The 16,228-nt window shown below is 46.1% G+C and overlaps 1 protein-coding gene across 2 annotated transcripts in view; it reads left to right on the forward strand.

Annotated features, from left to right (window-relative positions):
• LOC146817853 (amine sulfotransferase-like) overlaps positions 1–16,228 on the forward strand; it is a 369,387-nt gene that overhangs the window by 204,484 nt on the left and 148,675 nt on the right. Inside the window, exon 2 of one of the 2 annotated variants that reach the window (XM_085611336.1) lies at positions 1,434–1,461. The exons of the other annotated variant lie outside the window; for it this stretch is intronic. The gene's annotated coding sequence lies outside the window, so the exon portion shown is untranslated. The remainder of the gene's footprint in view (positions 1–1,433; positions 1,462–16,228) is intronic. 2 annotated transcript variants of the gene reach the window in all.

A 16,228-nucleotide genomic window follows, 5' to 3' on the forward strand; every position in this document is an offset into this window, starting at 1 on the left:
TAATAACTGTACATAGTGCTTGTGAGCCAAGGCCAAGACTTGAAATCGGCTTCCCAGGTATCAAGATCGGCAGTTCTGGCCTTTACGTCACATCCTTTGCCCTGCCCATTCTCTTCTATTTTTGTTACTCTTGTTTCTTCTATAAATGCATTCTGTAGTAGGAGCACACAGATTTGGGGAGACAGCAACCCCTTCTCCAAACTGAGTGCACCCACCCATTAAAACTTCAAGTAAGACATCAAGGGAAGATTTTAAAATACAGTAACTGCTCAGAAGAGAGATTTCAGATGACTAAATATAAAGTGTACTAATGTAAGCAGTACTTTAATAACTGTACATAGTGAGCAGTTCTTGGTCTCTAAGCACTGTGTTTTTTTAAGCGCTGCTGCTTCAGTATTTGTGTTTATTTTTGGCGACTCTGAGCTGAAGCCTTGTGAGACTGAAGGCTCTCATGTTCTGACTAATACAGATTCACTGAGTGACAGCTCTCGACTCATCAAGACTTTCCTGATGAGCATCTGAGCTTTCTAGTTCCCAGTCTTTGGTATGATTTGTAATTCATGAGCATTGGTTAGATTGTGTTTACCTTATTTCAGAAGTCACAGCATGAAATTTCTTGTACTGGTAGGTGGGCGAACACTCTTGGATGAAAAGTGGTGTCCTCAAAGGCTCTGGCAAGAGCAGACAGCTAATTAGTCTATGAGAAGGCTAAGAAAATGAATGAACAATTACAGTCATCAAACAAAGATAAAGCAAACAAGCAGGTGGTCAGTTGTTTGAAGTATTTATTGCTAGACGACCTTTGACTGCATGGTCTTGAACATAGAAGTGGGCGCAATTGAGAGAGATTGTTTCTGCAAAAAATATTTCCCATGTGAATCATTTTTTTAGATCTCACATTTTTTGATAATTTCCTGATACCTATGTCATTTGGTGGAATCTTCAAACACTTCCTGTACAGGTTTTAAACAACATTCAAAGTGAAAACTTCAAACATTCTTTAACCACACTAAAAAGTTATTCTGAAACTACTTCATCTGTGGGAAACTGCCCACATGTGCATTTGGTTAATGATTTACATCCTGCCCGAAACCTTTTTTAAACATTAACGCGCACTTCTACTATTGGGGATTAACAAAACTTCATTTTTTATTGTGTAGCTCCTTCTATTACAACTTTTAGGTAGTCATTTAATTAGGCCATCACTTTAACATATTTTAATCAAAAGTACTTTCACTTCTATTGCACAACTGATGAAATGCTCATTCAAAACCTTACTGTTATTCTTTGTTTTTTTACCTTATCAATGGACAATAACCAAAGGACACCTTTACAAACACATTTCTAAATATATTTTTTATGGATTGACAAAAACAGCGCTTACACTATGCTTGTTTGGTTTTTCATCCACCCTTTACCTATTCTTCCTACAGGTGCTCCAATTTCAGGTCTAATTATCAGGTACATGTTATTTTTAATCATAGTACTAACCCATTTACCTAATCTCTCCACTTTAAAATAACACCAGTAACAGCACAATATATTGCCTTTCTTAAAAAACAAGCCATAACAATTGAACAGACTTTCAGTAACTTATATTGCACAACTATTCACCAAGCTACAACTTACAACATAAAAAAGCTTATTATTAATCACATTGGCAAAGCCTAGTGCATTTACCAATGCTTGTTTAATTTGGATGCTGCACACAAATTTCAACTGCCTTTCATTTTGAAAACTGTCTCATTTAACGCAAGCCTTCCACTATATGCTACTCTTCCTTGTCATCAAAATGGTTAGAGTGTGGACTGTGGGTCATAGCTTTGTGTTTTGGGCCAGAGAGTGTGCTAGAAGCAGCGGCATTGACAGGGATTTGGGTCTGCCTAACATGAATATTACTTGAGTTGGCCAGAGAGGATTAAAGTGGCATCAATTGCTGCCTTTGATTGAAAGCTTTGTGGATTTCCAACATCCAAATCTCATGATTGTGCTGGAAATCCAAATGAAGTATACCTTTGATAAATTAATGGCACTTTTCCCCCACATTGCCTTGGTGTTCTACACCATTTGCAGAAGTGGAAGAGGTCAACTGAATTCTTTCCACAGATAGACAAATCCAGGAAATATGTGACTAAAACTATTTCTGAATTCCCCAGAGACCACAAAATGGGCTCCATATGCAACAATAATTTATGATTTGACATAGATGGTATATATAGAAATGATGGAGTTAATTTCCAATCAATAATAAAACTTTATTTCGGCAACCAGTTCTATAAAAGCATCATTAAAAAACAATCAATATATACATTAAATTCATAAAAAGTTTACACTGATTAAAAAATTTGATAAAAAAAATAATCGATGATCCGATTCCTAATGCAATTCCTCCCACTAACCCAGATTATGTCCAGAGTGGTAAGGTGTAAAGGTCAGTCATAGAGATTTAACAATGCCATTCTGGGAAGCCATTCTTTTTAGAATGGCGCTTCGAGTACACCACATAGTAAATAAAAACCGTGAGATACAAAAAACAATAGGCATTTGTGTATCAGATTTAAGTAGCCTGAACCCTTCGCTACAGTGTCTGGACCCCAGGTTCCTGCAAAGTTGGAGCAACTAGCGTGATCTAGCCTTCCTATAACCCTTACAGAAGAATAGAACATGGAGTTCCGTTTCGTCTGAGGAGTTACATGCCGGACACCCCCATTTGAAGTAAGGGTGGGCGACAATTTCCGTTCCGCTGGCGGAAATTGCTAAATTTCGACATTTTTGCGTTCCGCGCGGAACGCGAAAATGTTGAAACTTCCGCAATCCGCGGCTGGACGGAAATATGTAGGGCAGGATTCATTCTGGCATGATGTTCCTGTCATTTTAAACCTTAGGAAGCACTTACAGATTTAAATAAAGCAGGTGCCCGAGTTGAAGGTCAAATTCAGTAATGCATTAATCCTGACACCAGGAGGTTGTGTCTCCTCATCTGCTGCGCTGGTCAGTCTTTGACCCTTTATAAACAAGAGGCATGGGAACTGCATAGAAGCTCCGCCGTTTGGCCCCAGCCCACACACCAGCGGTGTGCAACGTATTCCCGCTCTTTCCCCACTATGATGGACAGCTCACTCGAGGGACCCCGGCGCCCATTGGCGCGGTGGCAAAAGTAACAGACACACATGGTAGCTGGACAACTCTTCTGGCCCTTTACGCAGCTGTAGTGTAGGAAAAGCACTATACATTTACCCACCGAGGTAGCACTTACTGATTAGCCAGTAGAAAGTACTCCAGTTGAGTATTGCACAAAACGGTGGCATCTTCTTGTAAAATATGCAGGGCAGGATTCCTTCTGGCACGATGCTCCTGTCACAAAAATTAAACCTTAACAGGGAGCACTTACAGATATAAATAAAGCAGGTGCCCGAGTTGCAGGTCAAATTCAGTAACACATTAATCAGCACAAAAGATTTGTGAGCACGGTGGAGGCTATGCAGGTGTGATTTCTCCCCATATCTACCGTCAGCAATTTGCTGTAATCCTTGATGGAGGTCTGTGCATCCATGAGTTTCTCGAGCGCAATCCCCGTGTAGTTCCTGACACAAGGAGGTTCTGTCTCCTCATCTGCTGCGCTGGTCGGTCTCTGACCCTTTATAAACAAGAGGCATGTGAACTGCATAGAAGCCCCGCCGTTTGGCCCCAGCCCACACACCAGCGGTGTGCAACGTCTTCCCGCCCTTTCCCCACTATGATGGACAGCTCACTCGAGGGACCCCGGCACCCATCGGCGCGGTGGCAAAAGTTACAGACACACATGGTCTCTGGCGACAACTCTTCTGGCCCTCTACGCAGCTGTAGTGTAGGAAAAGCACTATACATGTACCCACCAAGGTCGCACTTACTGATTAGCCAGTAGAAAGTACTCCAGTTGAGTAGAGGTATTGCACAAAAACGGTGGCATCTTCTTGGATAAATATGCAGGGCAGGATTCCTTCTGGCACGATACTCCTTTCACAAATTTTAAACCTCAACAGGAAGCACTTACAGATATAAATAAAGCAGGTGCCCGAGTTGAAGGTCAAATTCAGTAATGCATTAATAATCAGCACAAAATCTTTGCGAGCACGTGAAATTTCGCGTGTTCGCGGAAATTTTCTCGACATTTTGCGAAAGGAACTTTCTCAAATTCCCGCCCACCCTTAATTAGAAGCCCCCTCCCCCTTACTAGTAAAAGAGCGCAGCGGGAGAACTCCGTATCTAAACTGTAGATTGAGCTTTTTAGGAAGGAGTGGCTGGATATCATCCAGCACCCGTTCTAAACTGTACCTGTTTTTTACTGCCAGAAATTTCGTCGTCAGGCGGCCGACGGCGGTTCTCCCTTCGAGCTCATTGAGCTTGAGCTCTCTAAAGCTCTCTACCAATGACTTTTTGGCTGTTATTTGGCATGTATCTTCTGCATTGCTCCATAGATTACCCCTGCACAGACCCTCACAGGTGTTCTTGATGTAGTCCAGCCAAGGTATCTTCCCCGAATCTCGTAGGCCCAGATCAATTCATCCCTGTAAGCAGCTAGTTCTGGGGGTACTCCAGAGACAGTGCCAGTAAATAAGGGGCCGGAGGGCAACCTCGTCCACAATGGGTCTAACCCCAAGGTCCAAGCGGAGTGGTGTTAAGGGTGTACTAATTGGGAGGGCCATGATCTGTCTAATAAAGGAATTCTCAGTACGTACTAACAAGCCCGATGCATAGTGTCCCCAGAGTTCTGGCCTGCACTTTGTAGATTTCTACCACTGGGCTAACCAATTTTCCAGTTCAACTCCTGTATAATTTTAAGATGCCCCCACTTGTTTGAGTTAGTTTCAACCCTGCTTTATTAATCTGGCCTCCCCAGTCCATTTTTTCAGTCAGCGTCAATCCTAAGTACTCAAAGATGGTTACTCTCTCCAGAGGTCTGCCATCCAGGCAGGGATTGGGGTGGGTGGAATTGCCTACATTGAATGCCATGTACTTAGTTTTTTGCAGCTTGATCTCCAAACCCCGATGTTTGCAGAAGGCACTAAAGTTGTCAAGAGTCCTCTGTATTCCCATAGGGGATTTTGCAAGCAGAAGCGTATCATCTGCAAACATCAGGGCTGCGATCTTGCGCTACCCCAACCTGGGGGCATCGATGTTCTTCCCTGCATTCAAGGAGTCAATTAGGCCATTAATGTAGAGGGAAAACAGTGTGGGTGCCAGGACGTAGCCCTGGCGAAAACCTCTCTCAACCGGCAAAGAGCCTGAGAGTTCACCGCTCTTGCCAAATCTGATACGAGCAAAATTACCCTCATGAAGACGTTTTAGCTGCAGGCACAGGTATTCTGGTACTCCCATATCTGCTAAAGTTGCCCATAATTTGTACCTTGGAACCAGGTCGAAAACGGATTTTAAGTCTACAAAGATAAGATAGAGACTACCTCCCTTGATGTAGACAGATTTCCAATATATTAGCTGTAACCTAAATATTTGCTCAATCGTTGAAGTTCTAGCTCTAAACCTGGCTTGTAGAGGGGTTAGAATGTTGAGTTCCTCCATCCAGCTTGGAGGCACCCCAGTAGGACTCGGACAAATACTTTCTGTCCAACATCTATGAGGCTAATTGGATGATAATTGGCACGCAAGAGCGGAGAACACTTTATTATGTATTGGTATTATTTCGGCCCCTGCCCAAGTGGTGGGGATTGCCATGCCTTGTAGTATGGCATTCTACAAAGTAGCCAGATAGGGAGCCCAGATGGTAGGTTCAGAGCGGTAGAGGTCGCCAGGGATCTTGTCCAACCCTGCCGCTTTTGCAGGTGTTATCTTCCCGAGGGCATCGGCATCTTCCCTTACCGAGATTGGAGGGACATCCTCTGGGCTTAAGCCCGAATGTAACGGCACTCTTGCCGTACCTACTTCCCCATCCTAATCCTTTGTGTAAAGGGATTCATAATGTGCCTTCCAAACTCCTTCATCTATGTTGGATTCAATGGCCGGTCTACCAGCCTGTGAGCCCGTGTTAATGATGTTCCAGAAGGACCTCAGGTCATGTGAGATTAGTGCATTTCTAGCGTCCTCCCATTTTTGTGCTTCCCAGAGTTTTTTAGCTTTTGTCGTAATGCCTTTGTAAGCAGCTCTCGCTTCTTTAATTATTATTTTATAGTTACTTTTAATGGCAGTGATTAGGTCAGATTTGGCTGCTCGACAACTGGCGTTAAACCATTGGTGCTTGGGCTTGTTAGGCACCCTTAGTTTTTTATTTTGATAAAAAAAGACAGCTAGAGAGGCAACCAAGTCTTGGCGATTTTTAGAAATTCTTAAAAGGAGATTAGGGGCTCCTTTACACTCTGTTTGTTGGGATATGGTTAGGAAGTATGCAATTGCTTGGTGGTAGAGTTTGGCCACTTTATGCTGAAATTGGGAGATTTCAGCCAAACGTACTCTTCTCCCTCCATTAGTCAGCATCATATTTTGGGATGGGGTAGGGGGTTTGTTCTGTGCCTTGATGGTACATGGCAATGCTAATTCTAAAATGAGAGCATCGTGGTCGGTATCATGGCGGGGGCTGGTTTTAAAATCTATCACCCTATGCCAGGACTTAGTATCTAGCATGATGTAATCAATAATTGATGTGTGACCCGGTATTAAAAGTGTGGTTCCCCGGTCTATCAGAAGTAGTGCGTCCATTGCATGCTGTCAAAGAAAAGTTTAATGTTAAGGTATGTATCTGAAGAGCTAGCGGGGTCCAAGCCCTTACTGGGGTAATGTTAGGCTCAGGGATTGACCAATATTGATCCTCTTCGTCCGTTATACCTGTAGCCAGGCCATTGAGGGGCTCAAATTGGCAATTGAAGTCACCGCCAATGATTACTCCCCAGTTTGATGGTATAGTTGGGAGAAGAGTGTTGAGTTGGTCAAGAGTGGTAGACTCTTGGCCCCGAGGTGTAGGGCGCGAGTATGGATTTATTAAGCAAATACTTAATTTAGACCGAAAAGTTAGCAGGAAACAAGGGATATCACGAGAGGGGCATGCAATAATTTTGGCCTCGCAACCCAAATGGACTCCAACCCAAGTGGACAGTCCCTCTGAGGGTCTACCTCTCCCCGCATGGGTGGCTGGGATGCTAAAAACTGCATATCCCTTTTTAGTCGGTTCGTCCCTAGCCCATGTTTCTTGGAACATACAGATTTCATGACGTTCAATGAAGAGTCCCCAGTCTGGGCTCTGTAGCTTGGACGTTAGTTCCGCTATGTTCCATGAAAGTAGTTTTACACTTGGGGGATACACTGCGATAGCGTCTGGGGAGGAATCAACGGTATTACCGACTAAGATGGGGGCCTCTTGGGCGGTGGGGCTTAAGCTAGTTTTCCGGGTGTGTATGCTTGTGGGTGCTAGGAAGGGGTCTGCATCCCTAGGTGCTAATTTAATTGTTTGCATATCATCGCGGGGTGTGTCCGGGTTCAGTGTACCCGTATGGTCTGAGTTCGATTTGCCCTCTATTAAGATGTATTTCCCCATTTCTTTTGGGTGGGCTGTAGCCACCAATTGTGTTATTGGGACATTCTAATGGTCGGACCCCCATGCCTGGCAATAAGCATTCTAGGTTGAGCTTGATCTTGAGATAGGGGTTCTACCTTCCTGAGTCAATCCACAGCCTCAAGGGGGCTCAAGGGGGCTAAACCTATTGACCAGAAGAATATTAAAGTATAATGGAGATGGTTGTGGCTGGAAGATTGGAAATAATTGATTATTCCGTTGGCTAGCCCTTCCCGGGTGATTTTCTCCTCTGGGCTCTTGTGGGTGCTGGCCTGGGGGGTGAAAGTATCCTAGAGACAGACCTCCCAGACCTATAAAAATGGTGGTTTAGGAGGTAGTCTACGATTGCACTAGTCCTGAAATTGTTGATAACGCAGTCGCCAGTAATATCTTTGGGTCTCCAGCCTACCCACCCCACCTTACGAACCATATTGATTTCATTTATGTCTCTAGTGGAAAGCTGTTTGCTGTTGATTAGCCAGTGTATGCATTTATTCCTTAGGTCAAAATAGGATTCCCTAGTCCCCTTTTTTAGTTCCGGGACGCCTGCCAGAATAATTACATAGGAGGTTGAGGCTGGGGGTAGGTTAATACTCGGGAGGGCTGTCTCTACCACATGGGGTCCCTCCTGTGGTGTGCTCTTCTGCCTAGCCCTTTCTCCACTAGGGTGGCTCACAGGGGTTCTAGCTGCCCCTGTAACGTTGACTTTTCCCTTCTGCACCCCCTGCTTTTGCTCTTTTTCTGGGTTGCTAATACCTTTCCCCACCCCCTTAGGGCTGCTGGGACGCTTTGCCTCATTTCCCTGGTTGGATTGTAATGTCTTATTATGAAGGGTCATGATGTCTTTTATGGGCTGGGGGCCGGGTCTTGTGAGGAGCATTGCGTCAACAGATTCCTTTTCCCTCAAAATCACCTCAGTCCTATCCACCCAGGGTTCTACCAGTTTTGCAAGACTATCCACCTGATCTCATAAGTTTTTTAGTTTGTCCCTCACTATTGTCCTTACTTGGACCTGCATGTCCACCACCACATCCATGACCCATGCTGGCTGTTCTGGGCCTCCTTTGGGTGATAGTCTTTGATCATTCTTCCTTATGCACCCGGAGTCTCGGGCTGGAGCTTTGTGTTTGGACCCCCTGGGTGCAGTAGATTTAGCATTCCCTTTTTTGGGGCAGGCCCTCCCTGGATATGGATCTTCCGCCCTGCTTGCTGCTTGGGTTCTTATGTCACAGGGGGGGTGTTCCTGGTCCGTGGCCAGAGGGGATCCTGTTTTATCAAGGGGGCTAGGGGGTGAGGCAAGGTTCGGTGTGAGAGATAAATGTCTTTCCGTTAGTTCAATCTTGGTTGCCACAACGCCAATCGCTCTCTGAAGCATCTGGTCTATTGATGTTTGCTGGATGGAGGAGGCCGGCTGAGCTGGTACTGCGTTGGGCTTTCCCACCCCTGCTCTCCTCCCCATCTTTACAGACAAGTCAAGTAGATACACAGTGGTGAACTGTGCCTAGGGCTTTATGCCACTGACCTTAATGTAGTTTTGGAGTGGGCCACTCACCTGGGATCTGTTTTGCTCCCCTTCGAAGTCTTAGGGGGGACCTGGCCTCTTTCGGCCACTGACGGGAGCAGATGGGCCCGCCCTTGGCCCGGGCACGCCCGCGTGCGGCCCCGTGCTGCGGGAGCCCTACAGTCTTCTTAAGCGCCTCCCGGTGCTTGGGGAAGGCGCTGGCGGTGTGCGCGCTGCTGGGGCTTGTAGTTCTGCACGTTGTCCTCACTCACGGCCGGAACTAGGACTCTGGGGTGCCCAAATGACTCTCCTGGCGGTGGCAGCAAGGGAAAAATAGCGAAGCAGCAGGCACCAGGTAACTTTAGCTCCCCTTGCAAGAATCGGATATGTAGCACTTCTTAGGGGCAGTGATAATCCTCGTAATTGTTGTCACCTCATTACCAGCTTGCCGGTCTCTGCAGGGCAACCGTTAGTCCAGTAAATGCAGGCATGTTTATTTAATATAGCCGGCGTGAGCTACTAGGGTATGTCTCCTTTGGTGCGCCTTCTCCCTTGTATAGGGATCCGCTGTTATTTTCTGCCCTCGTTTCCTATGATAGGCATTAGAGTCTGGGATTCAAACTCTCCCGAGTCCTGGATGGGGCCTTCCGAGCCCCTGCACTCAGAGCTGTCCGTTGGTAAACCCCCCCTTCAATGCCGTGGGCCTACCTGCCCGGGAAGGTCCTTGTCTGTGCTGCGTCGCCACCAAATGCGGCCCCAGGTCTTACACGTTACGATCAGCTGGCCTGGGAATCATCTATGCTTCCTCCGCAGACGTTTCTCCGCACCCGTAACCGGCAGGACCTCTTTCAGGCAATTCTCTGAGTTGTGGCCTCCGCAACTCGCCATAGGCTCCTCCTCCACTTACACAATGGTGCCCCAGGCCTGGAGACACACCGCTACGGTCCAGTTTATGTTTGTTCAGCTGCCTCCCAAAACCCAATTCTTAGCCCAGATGACTCTCCTGGCCGGCCCGATGTGTGAGGTGAGGTTGGTGCCTTATAGGCACTGCAGGATATTATCGGATGTTGCTGCGTTTCCCAAATAAAGGCAACAGGGTGCTCCTCAACAACTTAAGAGACTGCATCCTGTTTATTGTGTAGCTCGCATTTACACCCATTAAACACAAAGGCTTTTTTTAGAGCCACCTTTTTTCCCAAACAGTGGTTCTTATTCTTTTTAAAACCTTACTAAAACATTTCTCGACTTCGCAGATCCATCGTGATTCCACAAACCAGAAGCACACATTTAATACATACCACCACATTCAGAATTTGTTTGTATGGGTTTATGAGTGATTCTATGATTGTATATGTGGGTCTGTGAGTGGGTGTGTGAGTTTATGTGTGGGTGTGTGAGTGGTTATGTGAGTGTTTCTATGAGTGGGTTTGTGACTGGGTATGTGAGTGTCTCTGTGGGTCTGTGAGTGGGTGTTTTAGTGTCTCTGTGGACCTGTGTAGGTCTGTGAATGAGTATATAAGTTACTGTGTGGGTCTATGAGTGGGTGTATGAGTGTCTCTGTGAGTCTGTGAGTGGCTGTGTGGGTGTGTGACTGGGTGTGTGAGTGACTATGTCAGTGTGTGAGTGGTTGTTTTTTTGTGTCTCTCTGGGTGTGTGAATGGGTGTGAGAGTGTCTGAGTGAGTCTGAGAGTGGGTGTTTGAGTAGCTGTGTGGATGTGTGACTGGGTGTGCGCATATCTCTGTGGGTCTGTGAGTGGGTGTGTGAGTGTCTCTATGGGTTTGAAGTGGGTGTGAGAGTGTCTGTGTGGGTCTGTGAGTGGGTGTGTGAGTTTCTGTGTGCATCTGTGAGTGAGTGTATAACTGACTGTCTGGGTATGTGACTGGGTGTGTGAGTGTCTCTGTCAGTCTATTAGTGGGAGTTTTTTTAGTATCCCTCTGGGCTTGTGAGTGGATGTGTGAGTATCTCTGTGGGTGTGTGACTGGGTGTGTGAGTGTCTCTGTTAGTCTATGAGTTGGTGTTTTTTGAGTATATCTCTGAGACTGTGACTGGGTGTGAGAGTGTTTGAGTGCATCTGTGAGTGCGTGTGTGTATGTATATATGTGTATATTTTTTAAAATTAGCAGTGAGATTCAAGGCTCCATGGCAGAGTTACAGGGGGGCTGGACTTAGCATTGTGAGGGCTTCATGAATCTTGCATGTGGGAAGAGATAAGTTTTTAGGCAAGTTCTTACCCAATTTAACTACTATTTCTACCTCTGTTACAGAAATATGGGGTCAGGGAACCACTACGCTGACCCCTTCATCTATTTTACACACTGCTTTTTAGTCCCAGGGACCGTTTCCCAACACATAAAATGGCAGCCACAACTCTGCCCTCAGGTTGTGTCCATCCAATCAGGGCCTTGATGTGACACATGGAACTTCTGATTCACAGCGGGTGGGTCCGTGGAGTGTCTGCGTCCCTAGATATCTATATTTCTTTTTCCTTTAATATCTCAAAAACTACTGATTGGATTAACACCAAGTAACCAAAAGGTAGCTTTCTGAACCCATGCCAACCATTTTGCCAAATTTGATGTAATTGCATCCAGTGGTTCGGCCGTAGTCATGTTCAAAATCCCTATGGGAAATTGCCTTAGGAAAAAGCGTTTTGGGACCCCCCTTTTCTCGGCCCCCACTTGACGAATCACCCGGAAACTTTCAACACAGAGATTAAATTGAACGTCGTACTCATTTTGAGAATTTCGTGTAGATTTGTCAAACAGTGCCAAACTAGGTCCTAACTATATCTACGTACTGACGACCAACACTGGGTAATATATATTTTTTATATATTTATATATCTCGAACAAGTTATGCTGTTTGTTTGATTGCAGGAAACAAGAGATCATTCATGGATGAGGTGCAATTCACTATTACATCCTGGTACTCAAGTTGATCTATAATCTCTTTGTCTTGTTTCTTTGCTTCATGTTTAATGGGGTACTGCCTCTTTGGTTGAGGAATGGATTTTTATGGTATTTAGTGATGAGGTTACTCATTGTCCCACCCGATATGGTTTCAGTAAAGTGCAGGAGCTAGTGCTAATGGCCACTCTTGCACATATGAATGTTTAACTTCTTCTGGTACGAGGTCAGAGAAAGCCGCAAAAACTACTTCTCCCCCCATTGGGCACTCCATGATGAACTCAGGTGGCCAATCTTTTTCATCCAAAAGAATGTCATAACCATATGTCAGGTGCTCCCAAAAGAGACCCTTCACTTGTCTGGGCATGTTCCCCTCCATTTGGAGCTTTATTTCGTATAAACAATGTGGGATACTTACCCATGTATCAGGTGTTTTCACCGTGATATACTCACTCAGCACTACTGCCGCCAGATAATCCATCAGGTTCCGGCAAGCTATTGTGACTTCTGTCGCTCTGTCCAGCATCATCACTGTCCATTTCCCATTTAGAAGCAGAGCCCTCAGTAACCTGACTATTTCTAACTTTGATCCCGGTTACATTCTTCTTTTTAAATTGAGCTTTATGAGTCTTTTGATAGTCTTCCTGATTAATGATGTAGTATGAAGTGTGATGTGTCCCACTTTTCGGCTTGACTCGCTCTTCTGATCTGTGCTCTGACCACCCATCTCTCTTCGAAAGTTTACCGGATTACTCCTGAAAGGAACATGTATCAGTATCCTGATACCTGTCAGGCTCTCTAATATTGTCACCCAATAACTGTTTTTTTTAGTTTATTTTTTTGTTTGTTATCCCATTTCTTCTTGGAAGAATCGGCTGTTTGCTTAGAGTTATCCTTTTCAGAATTGCTCTTAAATATTAGTTGCCCTGGTCTGGCTCCCAGATTATCTCTACCTAGTGAAGCATATGTTTCTTCGATAATCTTAGGAAATTCCCTCACCTTCTGTGTAGAAGTGAATTCCATCAGGTGTTGACGAGTAGCCACTGCTGCTGCCGCCCCTTTTATGTTAATTAACATAATTGCAGATATTTGCCCATTAGTTTAAACCCCAGGTCCAGGGCAGGCTCTGCCCCGTACTCATTCTGTATTTATTTCAGTATATCTGGTATAACCGCCATTTTAGGGGCACCATGAGTTCTGGTATAAACGGCAGCGAAGATTGTATCCTAAGTGTCACAGTCTTCCATCGGGGGAGCCATTCCCATTGGCAAGCACATTTTCAATATTCTGTGTTTCTCCTGCTGGCTCGTATGGGGAAAAACTGCTTCAAGCTGAGCTGTTTTCTATGCTCCTGAGTGGTGGGAATCTTTCCCAAAGCGGCATTCAGCGTTTGGAGGCTGATACCTGTAGTAGCTAATTGAGGTTATGCCACCTGAGCAGCCTTTGCAGGTTTTACTGTCAATGTTCTCAATATGTATTATGTAAGATTCCTGTAAATTTTTTCTAAATCTCTGTAAAGTGCATGCATTCCTGCTGCTGGCAAAGTAGCAATGTCTGGATTCCATGTATACGAAGCTAAGACCGGCTAGTTTGTTCCTTCTTTACGGCATGGACTGAGTCTCACATGTTCTGTGGTATGGAGTAACGTGTCTTTAAACCAATTAATTTTGCTCTCAGTAAGTTAATGGGGTAATGTTAGGCTCAGGGATTGACCAATATTGATCCTCTTTGTCCGTTATACCTGTTGCCAGGCCATTGAGGGGCTCAAATTGGCAATTGAAGTCCCCGCCAATGATTACTCCCCAGTTTGATGGTATAGTTGGGAGAAGAGTGTTGAGTTGGTCAAGAGTGGTAGACTCTTGGCCCCGAGGTGTAGGGCATGAGTATGGATTTATTAAGCAAATACTTAATTTAGACCGAAAAGTTAGCAGGAAACAAAGGATATCACGAGAGGGGCATGCAATAATTTTGGCCTCGCAACCCAAATGGACTCCAACCCAAGTGGACAGTCCCTCTGAGGGTCTACCTCTCCCCGCATGGGTGGCTGGGATGCTAAAAACTGCATATCCCTTTTTAGTCGGTTCGTCCCTAGCCCATGTTTCTTGGAACATACAGATTTCATGACGTTCAATGAAGAGTCCCCAGTCTGGGCTCTGTAGCTTGGACGTTAGTTCCGCTATGTTCCATGAAAGTAGTTTTACACTTGGGGGATACACTGCGATAGCGTCTGGGGAGGAATCAACGGTATTACCGACTAAGATGGGGGCCTCTTGGGCGGTGGGGCTTAAGCTAGTTTTCCGGGTGTGTATGCTTGTGGGTGCTAGGAAGGGGTCTGCATCCCTAGGTGCTAATTTAATTGTTTGCATATCATCGTGGGGTGTGTCCGGGTTCAGTGTACCCGTATGGTCTGAGTTCGATTTGCCCTCTATTAAGATGTATTTCCCCATTTCTTTTGGGTGGGCTGTAGCCACCAATTGTGTTATTGGGACATTCTAATGGTCATACCCCCATGCCTGGGTAATAAGCATTCTAGGTTGAGCTTGATCTTGAGATAGGGGTTCTACCTTCCTGAGTCAATCCACAGCCTCAAGGGGGCTCAAGGGGGCTAAACCTATTGACCAGAGGAATATTAAAGTATAATGGAGATGGTTGTGGCTGGAAGATTGGAAATAATTGATTATTCCGTTGGCTAGCCCTCCCCGGGTGATTTTCTCCTCTGGGCTCTTGTGGGTGCTGGCCTGGGGGGTGAAAGTATCCTAGAGACAGACCTCCCAGACCTATAAAAATTGTGGTTTAGGAGGTAGTCTACGATTGCACTAGTCCTGAAATTGTTGATAACGCAGTCGCAGTAATATCTTTGGGTCTCCAGCCTACCCACCCCACCTTACGAACCATATTGATTTCATTTATGTCTCTAGTGGAAAGCTGTTTGCTGTTGATTAGCCAGTGTATGCATTTATTCCTTAGGTCAAAATAGGATTCCCTAGTCCCCTTTTTTAGTTCCGGGACGCCTGCCAGAATAATTACATAGGAGGTTGAGGCTGGGGGTAGGTTAATACTCGGGAGGGCTGTCTCTACCACATGGGGTCCCTCCTGTGGTGTGCTCTTCTGCCTAGCCCTTTCTCCACTAGGGTGGCTCACAGGGGTTCTAGCTGCCCCTGTAACGTTGACTTTTCCCTTCTGCACCCCATGCTTTTGCTCTTTTTCTGGGTTGCTAATACCTTTCCCCACCCCCTTAGGGCTGCTGGGACGCTTTGCCTCATTTCCCTGGTTGGATTGTAATGTCTTATTATGAAGGGTCATGATGTCTTTTATGTGCTGGGGGCCGGGTCTTGTGAGGAGCATTGCGTTAACAGATTCCTTTTCCCTCAAAATCACCTCAGTCCTATCCACCCAGGGTTCTACCAGTTTTGCAAGACTATCCACCTGATCTCATAAGTTTTTTAGTTTGTCCCTCACTATTGTCCTTACTTGGACCTGCATGTCCACCACCACATCCATGACCCATGCTGGCTGTTCTGGGCCTCCTTTGGGTGATAGTCTTTGATCATTCTTCCTTATGCACCCGGAGCCTCGGGCTGGAGCTTTGTGTTTGGACCCCCTGGGTGCAGTAGATTTAGCATTCCCTTTTTTGGGGCAGGCCCTCCCTGGATATGGATCTTCCGCCCTGCTTGCTGCTTGGGTTCTTATGTCACAGGGGGGGTGTTCCTGGTCCGTGGCCAGAGGGGATCCTGTTTTATCAAGGGGGCTAGGGGGTGAGGCAAGGTTCGGTGTGAGAGATAAATGTCTTTCCGTTAGTTCAATCTCGGTTGCCACAACGCCAATCGCTCTCTGAAGCATCCGGTCTATTGATGTTTGCTGGATGGAGGAGGCCGGCTGAGCTGGTACTGCGTTGGGCTTCCCCACCCCTGCTCTCCTCCCCATCTTTACAGACAAGTCAAGTAGATACACAGTGGTGAACTGTGCCTCGGGCTTTATGCCACTGACCTTAATGTAGTTTTGGAGTGGGCCACTCACCTGGGATCTGTTTGGCTCCCCTTCGAAGTCTTAGGGGGGACCTGGCCTGGCCTCTTTCGGCCACTGACGGGAGCAGATGGGCCCGCCCTTGGCCCGGGCACGCCCGCGTGCGGCCCCGTGCTGCGGGAGCCCTACAGTCTTCTTAAGCGCCTCCCGGCGCTTGGGGAAGGCGCTGGCGGTGTGCGCGCTGCTGGGGCTTGTAGTTCTGCACGTTGTCCTCACTCACGGCCGGAACTAGGACTCTGGGGTGCCCAAATGACTCT

This window comes from Triturus cristatus, chromosome 6 (assembly GCF_964204655.1).
Source record: "Triturus cristatus chromosome 6, aTriCri1.1, whole genome shotgun sequence".
NCBI classification, from domain to species: domain Eukaryota; kingdom Metazoa; phylum Chordata; class Amphibia; order Caudata; family Salamandridae; genus Triturus; species Triturus cristatus.